This window comes from Triticum urartu, chromosome 1A (assembly GCF_056163025.1).
Source record: "Triticum urartu cultivar PI428250 chromosome 1A, HENAU_Tu73, whole genome shotgun sequence".
Classification (NCBI taxonomy): Eukaryota; Viridiplantae; Streptophyta; class Magnoliopsida; order Poales; family Poaceae; genus Triticum; species Triticum urartu.
The window spans coordinates 100,157,724-100,174,859 of record NC_141873.1 but is presented as its reverse complement, the minus strand read 5'-3'; the positions used below and the strand labels follow the sequence as shown (position 1 = coordinate 100,174,859).

The window sequence follows — 17,136 nt, the reverse complement described above, 5'->3', positions numbered from 1 at the left end:
CTCCTTGTCATCACTATGCAGCCCCTTGTCCTTGTTTTCGGCATTCAACTTGCCGGCCTACTTGAACACCCATCATTCTCTGTTGGTGTGATTGGCTGGCTTATCGGGGGTGCCGTGGATTTGACATGAGCGATCGAGTATGCGATCCAAACTGGACGGGCCCGGAGTACTTCTTTTGAATGGCTTTTTCCGCTGACCGGATCTAGAGCCTTTGAATCTGGCATTGACTGTCGTATCATTGGCGTTATCGCCGTTGTTGCGGCGCTTGTGTCTGTTACGACGTGGTCTGCCGTCGGCATCTTTAGTATCCGAAGTGCCCAGATTCCTTGATGTGTTGTTGCTGCGAGCCAGCCAGCTGTCCTCGCCCGTGCAAAAGCGGGTCATGAGTGTTGTGAGGGCTGCCATAGACTTCGGCTTCTCATGGCCGAGGTGCCGGGCGAGCCACTCATCACGGATGTTATGCTTGAATGCCCTAAGGCCTCTGCGACCGGACAATCGACAATTTGTTTTTTCTTAGTTAGGAACCGTGTCCAGAATTGCCTGGCCGATTCCCCTGGCTGCTGAGTTATATGGCTCAAGTCATCAGCATCTGGTGGTCGCACATAAGTGCCCTGGAAGTTGTCAAGGAATGCATCTTCCAAATCCTCCCAACTGCCGACAGAGTCTGCTGGCAAGCTATTCAGCCAATGTCGAGCTGGTACTTTAAGTTTTAGTGGGAGGTACTTGATGGCATGCAGATCATCACCGCGAGCCATGTGGATGTGGAGGAGGAAATCCTTAATCCATACAGCAGGATCTGTTGTACCATCATACGATTTGATATTTACGGGTTTAAACCCTCCGGGAATTCGTGATCCATAACTTCATCAGTGAAGCATAGGGGGTGTGCGGCGCCTCTGTGTCAGGCTATATCATGACGCAGTTCATATGAGTCTTGTCTGCTGTATTCGGCCCGGCCGGATTTACTTTTAGTGTATCCGACGTGACGGTCATCGTCGCGTGTTGGTGCGCGCCCTCGTGATCCGTAGATCGATCTTGCATGTTTTGCCTTGTTTTCCAATACATCTCGCAGGTCCCGCGTGTTGCCCTGAGCCTTGGTATTTTTGTTTGATTGGCGGCAGGGTGCGGGCTGGACTTCGGGCTGAAATGCCTCTCTGTCTCGGCCACGAGGTGGCCTGTCAGCCGCATCATATGCTGGTGATGTGGGTTTCAATGCTTCCTCCTCGAGGTGAGGTAGCAACCTGCGCTTTGGATAACTCTTGGTTGGGCGCTCGAGTTCGTATTCCTCGGCCGCAAGGACTTTGGTCCATCTGTCTGCTAGCAAATCTTGATCAGCTCGAAGCTGTTGTTGCTTTTTCTTCAAGCTATTTGATGTGGCTATAAGCCGGCGCTTGAAGCGCTCCTTCTCGACGGGATCCTCAGGCACGATGAATTCTTCGTCGCCGAGGCTCGCCTCGTCTTCGGAGAGAGGCATGTAATTGTCCTCCTCTGATTCTCCATCTGCTGCCCGCTCTAGAGGGCTAGCTTGTTCACCCTCCCGCTCTAAGTCGTGCTGGAGGGGATTGTTGTCTTCGGCACTATCCGGAGTGTTATTGTCTCTTGTGCCGGTATCACTACTTTTGCTATGGCGGGACTTAGAGCGGCGCCGCTGACGTCGGCGCTTGGGTTGCTTCTTGGAGGGGTCAACCTCTGCTGTCTCGTCGCCATTGCCTTATTTGGGGGGGTGTCCACCATGTATATATCATATGATGAGGTGGCGGTCCAGCGCCCTGTGGGCGGTGGTTCCTGCTCGTCTCCTGCAACGTCGTCCATACCGTCGATGTCTTCGGAGTCGAAGTCGAGCATGTCATTTAAATCGTCAATAGTGGCTGCTAAGTGGGTGGTGGGTGGGGAGCGAATTTCTTCGTCGTCCGCATCCCATTCTAGCCGGACATAGTTCGGCCAAGGTTCTCCTGACAAGGAGAGAGACCTTAATGAATTTAGCACGTCGCCGAAAGGTGAGTGCTGAAAGATATCCGCGGAGGTGAACTCCATGATCGGCGCCCAATCAGATTCAATAGGCACGGACGCAGGCGGCTCGGAGTCCGTGGCCGGGGACAAATCCAGTGGTTCGGCAACACGGCTCTCGTAAGGGGTGAAGTCAGTATCCGGCTCCATCGCCACTGAGAGTGCGGCCTCCATGGCGGGGTCTATCCCTCCGTCCTCGGATGGCGCAATTTGCTCCGGATTGAGGGCCGGAGTAGTTGCAGGTGTGATCTCCCGAACACTGTCCGACGATAGAGTTACGTCATGCTCATCGTGATTGTGCAGCGCACCTGACATGGGCTTGAATCCGTTGAAGATAAAGTCTCCGCGGATGTCGGTAGCGTAGTTTAAGTTTCCGAACCTGACCTGATGGCCAGGGGCGTAGCTTTCGATCTGCTCCAGATGGCCAAGCGAGTTGGCCCGCAGTGCGAAGCCGCCGAATACGAAGATCTGTCCGGGGAGGAAAACCTCACCCTGGACCACATCGTTACCAATGATCGGAGGAGCCATCAAGCCTTACGATGACGGCATAGTGGAACTCTCAATGAAAGCACCAATGTCGGTGTCAAAACCGGCGGATCTCGGGTAGGGTGTCCCGAACTGTGCGTCTAAGGCGGATGGTAATAGGAGGCGCGGGACACGATGTTTACCCAGGTTTGGGCCCTCTCGATGGAGGTAATACCCTACGTCCTGCTTGATTGATCTTGATGATATGAGTATTACAAGAGTTGATCTACCACGAGATCGTAGAGGCTAAACCCTAGAAGCTAGCCTATGGTATGATTGTTCTTGTCCTACGGACTAAACCCTCCGGTTTATATAGACACTAGAGGGGGCTAGGGTTACACAGAGTCGGTTACAAGGAAGAAGATCCACATATCCGTATTTCCAAGCTTGCCTTCCACGCCAAGGAGAGTCCCATCCGGACACGGGACGAAGTCTTCAATCTTGTATCTTCATAGTCCAACAGTCCGGCCAAAGGATATAGTCCGGCTGTCCGGAGAGCCCCTAATCCAGGACTCCCTCAGTCCCTATGGCCAAATTCATTACATAAAATACATTGCATAGTGGCACCTCCCGCTTCAGATTCATCCATATCATTCTGGATGCGCCGACATTGTCGCCTACCTCTACTTGTACGCATATTCTCTGGGTCTGGAATGTACCGCCTTTCAAAAGGATTAACGGTGTTGAAGTTACCCATTGAGCAAAATCCCAGCAACTCACCTGTCCAGGTATTGAGGACGGACTCTTTTAGAACATATGGAGACACGAATGATATTGCGTCCATTCCAAGCTGCCCGCAAGCAGCAAGTACATGGGAGCATGGTAGGTGAAGCAACTTTGGTTTGTTGCATGTGCACTCACACGTTGGCCATACTTCATTTCCAATTTTGACCTCATGCATCCTCAGCTCATTTGCACAACCGAATTTCTTGTTAGCTAAGTGGACCTCAAACCTTCTTTCTTGATTACCAATGGGGACTACAGTGTGTGACCTAGCTTTTTGCATATTTTCTTCCATGTACTTCATAATTCTTTTATAGTAACGTGTGCTTGGGTTGTTCAAGATATGTTGCTCTGCTTTTTGACGTCTATCTCTGAAATACTTCACGGTGCCATAGAAAATACCCTCAACGATGGCTGTAAGTGGCAATGCCCTGTTTCCTCTGAGTACAAAGTTGTATGTTTCTACGAGATTGGTAGTCATGACACCATACCTTGCTCCATGTGTGTCATGCAACAAAGACCACCTCTCCAGAGGCTCATTCCCTATCCACTGCTCGAAGTTTTTAATGGACCTCCCGAGCCTTCTCCTAGTACCAGGTGGGTCAAATCCAGGCAAGTCACAAAGCCCAACAGGCTCCTCCTCCACAGCCATTGTTCCAGTTGGTAACTATGCTACTACTGCTTCCACATGTGCTCTGACAGCTGCATCTCTTGCAGCTTTCATATCCCTAACGTGTCTCTGCGTGCACACATTAAGTCTGTCAGGTATCAAATTGCACTTCCATAGATGGTTCTATTTACAGAGTTTTTTGAACAAATTCATCAGGTTCTTATTTCTGAACTGCGAGAAGAAATTAGCCCCCAGATGGCGCATGCACCAACGGCTCTGCAAGTCCTGCCATGGAGTTTGTTCCTCAGGACTAGGGTTTGTCAGTGTCTTTACCGCACCGAGTATACCTGTATGCCTGTCATGAAGGATGCAGACATTGGGCTTATCCTTCACAACTGCTACTTTCAATTGCCTGAAGAACCATGTCCAACTTTCAACGTTCTCACTCTCCAAAAATGCAAAAGCGAGTGGTACTACTTGATTTTGTCCATCTTGACCAATGGCTGTCAGGATCTGACCCTTGTACTTGCTAGTGAGAAAAGTTCCATCTACACATATGACCGGTCGGCAATGCCTGAAGGCTTCGATGCATACACCGAAATAGAAGAACAGTCAATGCAGTACCCTCACAGTTGGGAACTCTGGCATGAAGAGGTCTTGGATGTCGACATATGTGCCAAGATTGCGGGCCTGCAGCGTTTGGAGGAGCCGGACAACATAGTCATATGCATCGAAAAAAGAACCAAATCTGGTCTCAAGCGCCCTATGCTTAGCCCTCCAAGCCTTGCCATAAGAAATTATGTATTTGAACCTGACGAATACTTTTGTCTGGATAGCCTTAACTTCCATCACTTTGCACTCCACTATCTCGCTGTAAAGCAACCGAGCAATAAGCGTGGATGAAAGGTTGACATGATCTTGAGGGATGCAGGGAATAAGACATGTGTGATGAACTAGGTCACTGATCACCCAACTTGTTCCATACTTAGGGAGATAGCCATGCACCCTGGCAGGGCAATCTTCGTTCTTGCATACCATTTTCAAGTATTTCTGACTTGACACCTCAGCTGTGAAAACCCTTTGTGTGGACATTGCCCATTGAATGATTGCGTCCTTCAGAGCGTTCTTGTTGGGATACATAGCACCCATCGCAATGTTGTTCTGGTGATATTGCCAGGCAGAATCATGCCCATCGTTCACGATCATTGCTGATGAGAAGTCATGATTCCATGATGCAGGATTCAGCACATCCTCTAGGTTCTCTTCTTCATCAGACTCGTCGGAATCATCGGCATGACCAATGTCAACATCAGTATTCTCATCTTCCATATGGTTCTGCATGTGCCCATCTACCTCGTCACCGTCCACCTCCCCACTATAATAATCATCGACATTTCCTCTGTGTACCTGACTACTCTGTCCTTGTTCGTAACCATCATCTCCAGCATTTGACATTGAGTGTTGCATCACATCACTGCTTTGCCCAGGATTGTAACCACCCTCGCCTTCAGGTGAAATTATCTCCTTCACAACGGGAAGCACTAAGGCACAAGGATTGCATCCCCTGGTTTCGCAACCTTGTAACCACCGCACCCACTGAGAGTCCCACTCTATTGGCCTTAAATAGAATAAAACATTTGTACTTGACCGGGTCCACAATGCATGAACACCCACGGTGTGCGTTTCAGTATTCAGCCTTAAACATGATGTCACCCATTCTTTCAACTGACTAAGAGACCAGGTTTGATGTGCGGTTAGTGGCACCTCTATGTTCTCAAATTCACTCAGATCAACCCCAATCTCATTTGTTTGGACAGTACCAGGACCATAGAAAAATATGAACGTCACTACATCAGACATCTCGGCTCACCTATAAAATTATTTAACATGGACAGACAACTGTTAAACATCATGACAAACTAAACATATTCACAGTCCTAACTAACACACCTAAAATTATTACGTAATATTAATGGATCAACTAAAATTATTCACATACCTAAAAATAATTAAGTACTAAATATTTTTAGGATAATACCAGAACAACTTCAAAAATTGATACAACAACATGTTTGACATCTATATATAGTACATATAGTACCGCACCAACTAAAATAAACTGACATCCTTTTTTTGTGGGAAAACTGACATCCACATCCACATATAATACACCATATTATTGGAGCAACTGAATATATTCACACAACTAAATATTAGACATTGAAAAAAATATTGGTTACTACCGGAGCAAATACCAATATTCGCACACCTAATACAAAATATTAGTGGAGCAAATAACATCTACAATATTCGCACAACATCTACCAGAGAAAATGTCTGTAAAATTATACCCTTGAAGCGTGCGAAGCAATGCCGACGAACAGCGGCCTTCAATCACCGGAGCCGGAGCTTCACGTCCACCACACTGCCGCAGCTTCATCAATTCATCTCCACCTCCACCACCTCCACAAAATTGCTCACCACCATCTCCACCACCTCCACAAAAATGCTCACCACGACCACCACGAGCTACCCCATCAGTAGATCGAGGTCTCCCTTGCCTCCCCCAACTATCTACAATGTATCTACGGTGGCAAATCATGAAGAAAATGGCTCACTTTGGAGTATAAATGGGTTAATTTTTAGTTCGAAGAGAGAAGAAAGAACAGAAAGAAGAACACAGAAGAGCGAGGGGATAAGGTCGCGCGAGGGAAGGAGCTGGGCGACCCGGGGCTGGGGACCCTGTCGTCCTCCTTGTGGATGATCGTCCTGCAGCAGGATGACTGGGCCCTGTCATCTGGGCCCCAGCCACCGACGGCCCATGCAGGGACGAGTGGGAGCGCTGCGACATGGCTGGGCCAATCGTCGGCCACCATGTGGAGTACGGGCCACCTATTGTCCTCCTATAGGCCGACTGGACTCAGTTGTCCAGCAGTAAGACGAGAGGCTGCAGTCGTCCTCTAGTGGGACGAGGCCGTATTATTTTTAGAAAATAAAATTTCGGTGTATTATTTCTGAAAATTAATAAAAAATGTATTATTTTAAAAAAATTAGCCATAGCTCAGTGCATGCATGTTTCATCCGGTCATCACCTTTGGCATGCATTTTGAAGAACCTTGCAAGTATACATAGTTCAATGTTAAATGAGGTCAAATATGTCCTTATGTTTCAAATATGAGACAAGGGAGATTTTGAAGCTTATCATGAAAAACAATATGGACACGAAAAACTATTATCATGTGAACAAACAAGAAGAGAGCTATTTTCTTATCAAGTAAACTTATATTATATTATATCATGAAAAAGAAGATGGACAAGAAAAGGCAACAAAAAAAGAGGATTCACTCTCTTGCTAAGTTCACTCCTGCTATAAAATCATTAGCCAAGATGGACAAGAGCTATTTATTCAATGGATGCACATGCTAGTTGTAAGATGCTACCTGGGAAAATAAACATTTTTCCGCCCCCAAACTTGTTGATTTATTGGGTTATCGGGGATTGATACATCTCCGATGTATCTATAATTTTTAATTGTTCCGTGCCAATACCCTACTATTTCCATATACTTTTGGTAACAGTTTATATGATTTTCTTGGACTAACACAATAATCTAATGCCCCGTGCAAGTCCCTTTTGTTGCATGTTTTTTATTTCGCACCAAATCCATATAAAACAAAGTCCAAATGTGATAAAAATTTACGGAGATTTTTTTGGAATATATCTTAATTTCTGGCGCAAGAATCAACACAAGATGGGGCCCATGGGCTCCACAAGGTAGGGGGCATGCCGAGGTGCCTTGTGGGCACCCAGTAAGTCGGCTGGATCTCACCTTCGAGTGCAAGGAAGCTAATATTGGGGGGGGGGGGTTGCGTAACAATTTCGGCCCGGTTGGAGTTACGGGTCTCTGGATATTTAAGAAACGGTGTTCGTGTTGGAAATATGCCCTAGAGGCAATAATAAAATGGTTATTATTATATTTCCTTGTTCATGATAATTGTCTATTGTTCATGCTATAATTGTGTTATCCGGAAATCGTAATACATGTGTGAATACATATACCACAACACATCCCTAGTGAGCCTCTAGTTGACTAGCTTGTTGATCAAAAGATAGTCATGGTTTCCTGACTATGGACATTAGATGTCATTGATAACGGGATCACATCATTAGGAGAATGATGTGATGGACAAGACCCAATCCTAAGCATAGCTCAAAGATCGTGTAGTTCGTTTGCTAGAGCTTTTCTGAATGTCAAGTATCATTTCCTTAGACCATGAGATTGTGCAACTCCCGGATACCGTAGGAGTGCTTTGGGTGTGCCAAACGTCACAACGTAACTGGGTGACTATAAAGGTGCACTACGGGTATCTCCGAAAGTGTCTGTTGGGTTGGCACGAATCGAGACTGGGATTTGTCACTCCGTATGATGGAGAGTTATCTCTGGGCCCACTCGGTAATGCATCATCATAATGAGCTCAATGTGACCAAGTGGTTGATCACAGGAACATGCATTACGGTACGAGTAAAGTGACTTGCCGGTAATGAGATTGAACGAGGTATTGGGATACCGACGATCGTGTCTCGGGCGAGTAACGTACCGATTGACAAAGGGAATTGTATACGGGATTGATTGAATCCTCGACATTGTGGTTCATCTGATGAGATCATCGTGGAACACGTGGGAGCCAACATGGGTATCCAGATCCCGCTGTTGGTTATTGACCGGAGAGTCGTCTCGGTCATGTCTACGTGTCTCCCGAACCCATAGGGTCTACTCACTTAAGGTTCGGTGACGCTAGGGTTGAAGAGATATTAGTATGCGGTAACCCGAAAGTTGTTCGGAGTCCCGGACGAGATCCCGGACATCACGAGGAGTTCCGGAATGGTCCGGAGGTGAAGAATTATATATAGGAAGTCCAGTTTCGGCCATCGGGAAGGTTTCGAGGGTCACCGGTATTGTACCGGGACCACCGGAAGGGTCCCGGGGGTCCATCGGGTGGGGACACCTATCCCGGAGGGCCCCATGGGCTGAAGTGGGGAAGGGAACCAGCCCCTGGTGGGCTGGTGCGCCCCCCCTTGGCCCTCCCCCTGCGCCTAGGGTTGGAAACCCTAGGGGTGGGGGCACCCCACTTGGCTTGGGGGGCAAGCCAACCCCCTTGGCCGCCACCCCCCCCTCCCCCCATCTAGATGGGATCTGGAGGGGCCGGCGCCCCCCTGGACCCCTATATAAAGAGGGGGAGGGAGGGATGCGCACCCCAGCCCCTGGCACCTCCCTCTTCCTCCCGTGACACCTCTCCCTCTCGTTGAGCTTGGCGAAGCCCTGCCGAGATCACCGTTGCTTCCACCACCACGCCGTCGTGCTACTGGATCTCCATCAACCTCTCCTTCCCCCTTGCTGGATCAAGGAGGAGACGTCTTCCCAACCGTACATGTGCTGAACGCGGAGGTGCCGTCCGTTCGGCGCTGGGTCATCGGTGATTTGGATCACGACGAGTACGACTCCATCAACCCCGTTCTCTTGAACGCTTCCACTCGCGATCTACAAGGGTATGTAGATGCACTCCCCTTTCTCTCGTTGCTAGATAACTCCATAGATTGATCTTGGTGATGCGTAGAAAATTTTAAATTCTGCTACGTTCTCCAACAGTGGCATCATGAGCTAGGTCTATGCGTAGTTTCTATGCACGAGTAGAACACAAAGCAGTTGTGGGCGTCGATATTGTCAATTTACTTGCCGTTACTAGTCTTATCTTGATTCGGTGGCATCATGGGATAAAGCGGCCTGGACCGACCTTACACGTACGCTTATGTGAGACTGGTTCCACCGACTGACATGCACTAGTTGCATAAGGTGGCTAGCGGGTGTCTGTCTCTCCCACTTTAGTCGGATCGGATTCGATGAAAAGGGTCCTTATGAAGGGTAAATAGAAATTGGCATATCACGTTGTGGTTTTGGCGTAGGTAAGAAACGTTCTTGCTAAAAAAACCTATAGCAGCCACGTAAAAAATTGCAACAACAATTAGAGGACGTCTAACTTGTTTTTGCAGCATGTGTCGTGTGATGTGATATGGCCAAAAAGGATGTGATGAATGATATATGTGATGTATGAGATTGATCATGTTCTTGTAATAGGAATCACGACTTGCATGTCGATGAGTATGACAACCGGCAGGAGCCATAGGAGTTGTCTTAATTTATTTATGACCTGCGTGTCAACATATAACGTCATGTAGTTACTTTACTTTATTGCTAAACTGTTAGCCATAGTAGTAGAAGTAATAGATGACGAGACAACTTCATGAAGACACGATGATGGATATCATGATGATGGAGATCATGGTGTCATGCCGGTGACGACGATGATCATGGCGCTCCGAAGATGGAGATCATAAGGAGCTAAATGATATTGGCCATATCATGTCACTATTTGATTGCATGTGATGTTTATCATGTTTTACATCTTATTTGCTTAGAACTACGGTAGCTTAAATAAAATGATCCCTTGCAATAATTTCAAGAAAGTGTTCCCCCTAACTGTGCACCATTGCGAAGGTTCATTGTTTCGAAGCACCACGTGATGATCGGGTGTGATAGATTCTAACGTTTGAATACAACGGGTGTAAGCCAGATTTACACACACAATACACTTAGGTTGACTTGACGAGCCTAGCATGTACAGACATGGCCTCGGAACACGGAAGACCGAAAGGTCGAGCATGAGTCATATAGAAGATACGATCAACATGAAGATGTTCACCGATGTTGGCTAGTCCATCTCACGTGATGATCGGACACGGCCTAGTCGACTCGGATCATGTTTCACTTAGATGACTAGAGGGATGTCTATCTGAGTGGGAGTTCATTGAATAATTTGATTAGATGAACTTAATTATCATGAACTTAGTCTAAAATCTTTGCAATATGTCTTGTAGATCAAATGGCCCATGCTAATGTTGCCCTCAACTTCAACGTGTTCCTAGAGAAAACCAAGCTGAAAGATGATGGCAGCAACTATACGGACTGGGTCTGGAACCTGAGGATCATCCTCATAGCTGCCAAGAAAGATTATGTTCTAGAAGCACCGCTAGGTGACGCACCCATCCCAGAGAACCAAGACGTTATGAACGCTTGGCAGTCACGTGCTGATGATTACTCCCTCGTTCAGTGTGGCATGCTTTACAACTTAGAACCGGGGCTCCAAAAGAGTTTTGAGCAACACGGAGCATATGAGATGTTCGAAGAGCTGAAAATGGTTTTCCAGGCTCATGCCCGGGTCGAGAGATATGAAGTCTCCGACAAGTTCTTTAGTTGTAAGATGGAGGAAAATAGTTTTGTCAGTGAGCACATATTCAAAATGTCTGGGTTGCACAACCGCTCGACTCAGCTGGGAGTTAATCTCCCGGATGACGCGGTCATTGACAGAATCCTTCAGTCACTTCCACCGAGCTACAAGAGCTTTGTGATGAACTTCAATATGCAGGGGATGGAAAAGACCATTCCTGAGGTATATTCAATGCTGAAATCAGCGGAGGTGGAGATCAAAAAGGAACATCAAGTGTTGATGGTGAATAAAACCACTAAGTTTAAGAAAGGCAAGGGTAAGAAGAACTTCAAGAAGGACGGCAAGGGGGTTGCCGCGCCCGGTAAGCAAGCTGTCGGGAAGAAGCCAAAGAATGGACCCAAGCCCGAGACTGAGTGTTTTTATTGCAAGGGAAGTGGTCACTGGAAGCGGAACTGCCCCAAATACTTAGCGGACAAGAAGGCCGGCAACACTAAAGGTATATGTGATATACATGTGATTGATGTGTACCTTACCAGTACTCGTAGTAGCTCCTGGGTATTTGATACCGGTGCGGTTGCTCACATTTGTAACTCAAAGCAGGAGCTGCGGAATAAGCAGAGACTGGCGAAGGACGAGGTGACGATGCGCGTCGCGAATGGTTCCAAGGTCGATGTGATCGTCGTCGGCACGCTACCTCTACATTTACCTACGGGATTAGTTTTAAACCTCAATAATTGTTATTTAGTGCCAGCTTTGAGCATGAACATTGTATCAGGATCTCGTTTAATTCGAGATGGCTACTCATTTAAATCCGAGAATAATTGTTGTTCTATTTATATGAGAGATATGTTTTATGGTCATGCCCCGCTGGTGAATGGTTTATTCTTAATAAATCTCGAGCGTAATGTTACACATATTCATAGTGTGAATACCAAAAGATGTAAGGTTGATAATGATAGTCCCACATACTTGTGGCACTGCCGCCTTGGTCACATAGGTGTCAAACGCATGAAGAAGCTCCATGCAGATGGACTTTTGGAGTCTCTTGATTGCGAATCATTTGACACGTGCGAACCATGCCTCATGGGTAAAATGACCAAGACTCCGTTCTCAGGAACAATGGAGTTCCTGAGTTGAATAAAGCTCCCAAGTTTGAACGCAAAAAAAAGACATGCATGCATGTGGCTGCATCAGGCGAAGATTCTCTGCCTTGCCATGGCAAAGGCTGCCTCTACCTTTCCCCTCATGGATGCCCTCCCTTTCTGATCCAATGGCTGTTGAGCGAGCTGCCTCTCTCTAAGCACAGCTTGCCAAACCATGTGATTCCTTGGCCCAACTAAGGCCCAGTTCGGGGGGGAAACAAGCCCAGCTCGCCAGAGAGAGGAGAATGCAGCTTTTCAGGTTCAGAAATGAACTATGGTTCAGTATAGGAACAAATACAGAAAAGATTCAGTTAAGTAAAGGCACACGTATAGACAGAATTCAGTTTTGGCACTGTAGTACAGTACAATCATAATTAAACAAACATTTCCAACATATATTGCTTATATTGCAGTATAGTATCGAATGTGACAACATCGTCAAAGTGTGCATAATCAATGACCATCTTAGCATCAACCCAAAATATATTGCTTATAATCTCCTCACAATCCAATTGCAAAGCATATTGGTAAGAAGGATTCTCGACGATCCTGCCTTGAAAATACTTCAACATGCTTCCTGCTTGTCCATATGGCAACTCTCTTTGGCGCCTGCCCTGTAAGTGATTCTTTAGATCACGAGGAGTGTAGGTGAGATTCATTGGTCCTCCAACTCGGCGACTAGCTAGCTCATGTGAAGCTTTTGGCCTAATTCCAGAATCATCGGCTGTCTCAATTTCAAAAGCTTGAACTTCTGAAATCTTTCTTTGTGATAACATCAAAATGGAATGTTTGTGGCAAGTAAAGACCATGATTGTGGACAAGCATTACATCAACCACTTCACAATTCCCTGCCACTCGATCCAATGAAAGTGTCATCCGAACTTCACAATTTGTTCTTGTTTGAGCTTGGGGATTCTTTGTGATATGATCCCTCTTGTCGTGTGCTCGAAGACCCTCTTTGGCACACACATATCTACATGATGTTGCCTTCCCGTCAACTTTAATCTTATTTATATACCTTTTTCTGACCTCAAATCCTGCACGGCCTCCATAGTTTACCCAGAACAACCAAGCATCATCTAAGTTTCTGAATTTCAGACCAACTTGAGGTAACCAGATAGGACTCTCATTCTCCCTACACAAAAGTTAATCAATCTTTGTTGCTACAGATCTGGTTGCAAGCAAATACATTTTTTTCGAATGGAAAGTCTAACTTACTTCTTGTTGGATTGTGCCATTGAATCTTAACTGGAAGGCAAGAAGTCGATGTATACTGCACATATTATGAACAAACAGATTGAATATTTCAGACAATTACAAGTGAAAGTGTGTAGATTTCTTTAGGATAACCGAACAAATAAATCAATCATACTAGGCAGTGAAAGAGCGAATATTTCAGACAAATAGCAATTACAGGCAGTTTGCGTTCCTGCTCTAGGCGACTTGGACACAAACCTAAAAACTAGGCAGTCTCTGTTTCTTGAAATCGAAGGAGGACACGAACCTGAAGCAGAGGGAAGTCGAGCAGCTTCGATCTGCTCCGACGCTCAACTAGGACGGCCCAGCCAGCGAGGCGTCCAGGCACCCCGATGATCGTCCCAATCGCTAAGACGCTAATTGAGATGAGAACCCGCACTGGACTCCCGCGCCAAAAATTGCATCTGGCGGCTGCTCACCCGTCAAATCCTCTGGCTTTTCCTCCTCCAGGTCCTCTAGCTGGGCCTTTACGGGCTGGCTTCGTTTCGATTTGGGCCGATTGATGTGCACAGAGAGAGGCAGTTCACTCAGTAGCCGTGGGATCAGAAACGGAGGGCATCGTGAGGGGTAAGGTAGAGGCAGCCTTTGCCATGGCAAGTCAGAGAATCTGCGCCCGGCTGCATCATGCACTCACCAAGCAAAGGCAGGAAATCAACTGAATAAAGAACAGCGTCAGTCAAATCAATGAAGACTTCTTACTCACGTATCATAAAGCACATTGGATCAACGGCATCAAATTCGACTGACCGAAAATGAAAATTCAGTTGCCTGACATATAGCTAAAGTGAAAAATGATAACGATGTACTACATGTTCAGTACAAACGCAGCAGTCAAGTAACCATCTCTCAACTCAGATCTGTTGAGGAGGAGACCTGAAATGGAGATGAATTGCCGAGCTTTAAATAGACTTGCACAAGAAGATGTGACTTGCATTGCAATGGAAGTAAAGCTCAGCCATGATGAGACCGGAGCCAAAAAAAAGCTTAGGTACGCAAGGATTTTTAGAGATTTTTCCCTTTCCTTGTATTATACGGATTTTTATACTGATTTTGAGACAGAGGAGGTAGCCATATTTTTTCAGTGGAATCTGTTACCACACATCAAAGAATTTAAGTCTTTGTTGGTTATAGAAAAACTTGATTGCCTGTTTACTGCTGTGCAGATTTCATGTGTGTCGCTCTGAACTGATGAAATCCAACTTGCTACTAGTAGAATATCCTTCTTAGGTCTGAGACATTCAGCATTTGTTTTTCTTCCTTGGACTTCACATCTATTTAGTCTATGCATCAACATCGATTTTCTCAACCAGATTCAGAAGCTTAGCAGATTCAGACTGGTTATAGAAAGCTCAACCAGATTCAGAAGGTTAGCAGCAATCACCGTTACATCAAGATCATTTTTTTTTCAACCAGATTCAGAAGCTTATCATATTCAGACAGGTTATAGAAAAGCTCAACCAGATTCAGATGCACAACTATTCAGACGCACCACTATCACCACGATGCGTAAAATGGAGCTCTTTTAGCCAATTCCATTTCTAGCACGCCATCAGGATTCAGGATAGACATTGTTCGTCCATCAAGTAATTTCCATGCTACAGTAACTGAATCATTGATTGCTCAAGTCAAATAATTACATGAACAGGAACACATAACTAAGATTCGTGCAACTGATTACACAGTAACACAGCGGTTAAGTCAGTGGCACTGCAATGAAATAATTAACCTGTGGCACTGCATCTATCAGATGCTACATCAAGCTAATTAACTCTTCAGCGACACAAAGCCCGGGTGCTCTGCTCCTTTGGGCTTGCTGAACCACCGGTGCTCGAGCGCTTCCGCCGCCGTGATCCTCTCGGCGGGGTTGAAGGCAAGCAGGCCGGTGAGGACCTCACGCCCGGCTTCCGAAAGCTCCTCGAAGAACTCCAGGTCGAGCTTCCCCGTAGAAGTGATCTGATCTCGCAACTTAAATCTCGGCGAGCAGCTCCTCCTCTGTGTCCGCCACGAAGAGGGTCGCGCCGGCCAACATCTCCGCCATGATGCACCCAAGCGCCCACATGTCCACGGCCTGGCCGTAGTACCGGTTGCCTTCCAGCTGCTCCGGTGAGGTGTAGATCAGGGTGCCGACACAGCACTCCTCATAGGGCACTCCGGCCGGCTTCGCTCGCATCGCCGACCCAAAGTCACCAACCTTGAGCCCGCCGAAGAAGCCGACCATGACGTTCTCCGGCTTGAAGTCCCGGTGGATGACGCCGGCTCCATGTATGTTCTTTGCAGCGTCCAGGAGCTGCTCCATCATCACGCGCGTCACGTCCTCGGATACAGGCCTCCAGAGCGACTCGCGGAGGGTGCGGCCGTCGGCGACGAGCTCCGTGACGAGGAACACGTCCCCTGTCTCGGCGTCCGTCGCCACATCCAAGATCTCGATAATCGACTCGTGACCCCGGCACGCGCCGAGGCAGCCGGCCTCGCGGGTGATCGCGCGGATGTCGGGCGGGCCGTGTCCGCCGGCCCCGTTGCCGCGGACCCACTTCACGGCGACCTTCTTGCCGGTGCGGCGGTCGCGCGCCTTGAACACCTCGCCGTAGGTGCCTTCTCCAAGCACCTCAAGCTTCTCGTAGTCGGAGATGCTACCGAACGCGTACCGGGGCTTCTTGCCGCCATGGACGCGCGGTTCTTGTCCCGCCGCCGGGCGCTTGCGGATGGCCGTCGGCATGATCTGAGCTTAGAACGCGCGCCGAGAGCAGATCAGAGCAAGAGGGGTGGGGATTCGTGTGAATCGGGAGCAGAGGAGATCGAGGTGGATGAGAGGAAGGATCGAGGATGAGGATTGAGGAGGATAAGGATCGAGGCTGTTTATGGGCTGGCACTGGCGGCGCGCGGGGGGATTCAGACAGATTTTGGGTACGCGTCGCGTTTACGCGGGTGACGCTTTTTTTTTTTTGAAATTTACGCGGGTGACGCTCGCAGTCGCAGGGACAGCTCACTTTGAAATCTCTTCGTCACGCGCAAGGCAACTCGTACGCCATTCTCTCTTTTTTTGGTTCCGTTTTATATATTTTTATTTTTGCGAATACAGATTTTTTAAAATGTTCAAACACTTCTAAAAAATTCAAGACTGATTTTAACTGTGTGAAAACTTCTTAAAATTACATGAATATTTCTATAATATTCATGCACGCATATTTTCCATCAACTCAAGGTTTTTTAAATGTGGACACTTCTTTTTCCCTTTTCTATATGAAAATATATGAATATTTTCAAATTTGTGAACACCTTTTTATAATAAATGAAAAATTATTACAAAGGCATGAATACATTTTAAAATTACAAGAAGATTTTTAAATGTGTGTACACTTCTTTCAGTTATAAAATTTTATTAATTACTTGATGAATAAACTTTAATACTCCCTTTATAAAGTAGAGACCTACGTACTATATTAATTTATAGAGGAAGTACTTGATAAACAATTTAATATGCCCGTGCATTGCATCACGAGAAATAGCACCCTTGCATTCATCCGTTTTAGTCCTTAAAAACTACACCATCATCAATTGCCACGACGAAATAGGCCATGTGTTGCAATGG

The 17,136-nt window shown here is 46.8% G+C and overlaps 2 pseudogenes; both read right to left on the bottom strand.

Annotated features, from left to right (window-relative positions):
- Nucleotides 1-12,664: 12,664 nt before the first annotated feature.
- Nucleotides 12,665-13,528, bottom strand: LOC147990237 (protein FAR1-RELATED SEQUENCE 5-like; annotated as a pseudogene).
- A 1,615-nt stretch (nt 13,529-15,143) lies between these two features.
- LOC125511403 (putative cyclin-dependent kinase F-2) lies at nt 15,144-16,436 on the bottom strand (annotated as a pseudogene).
- Between the last annotated feature and the right edge of the window lie 700 nt (nt 16,437-17,136).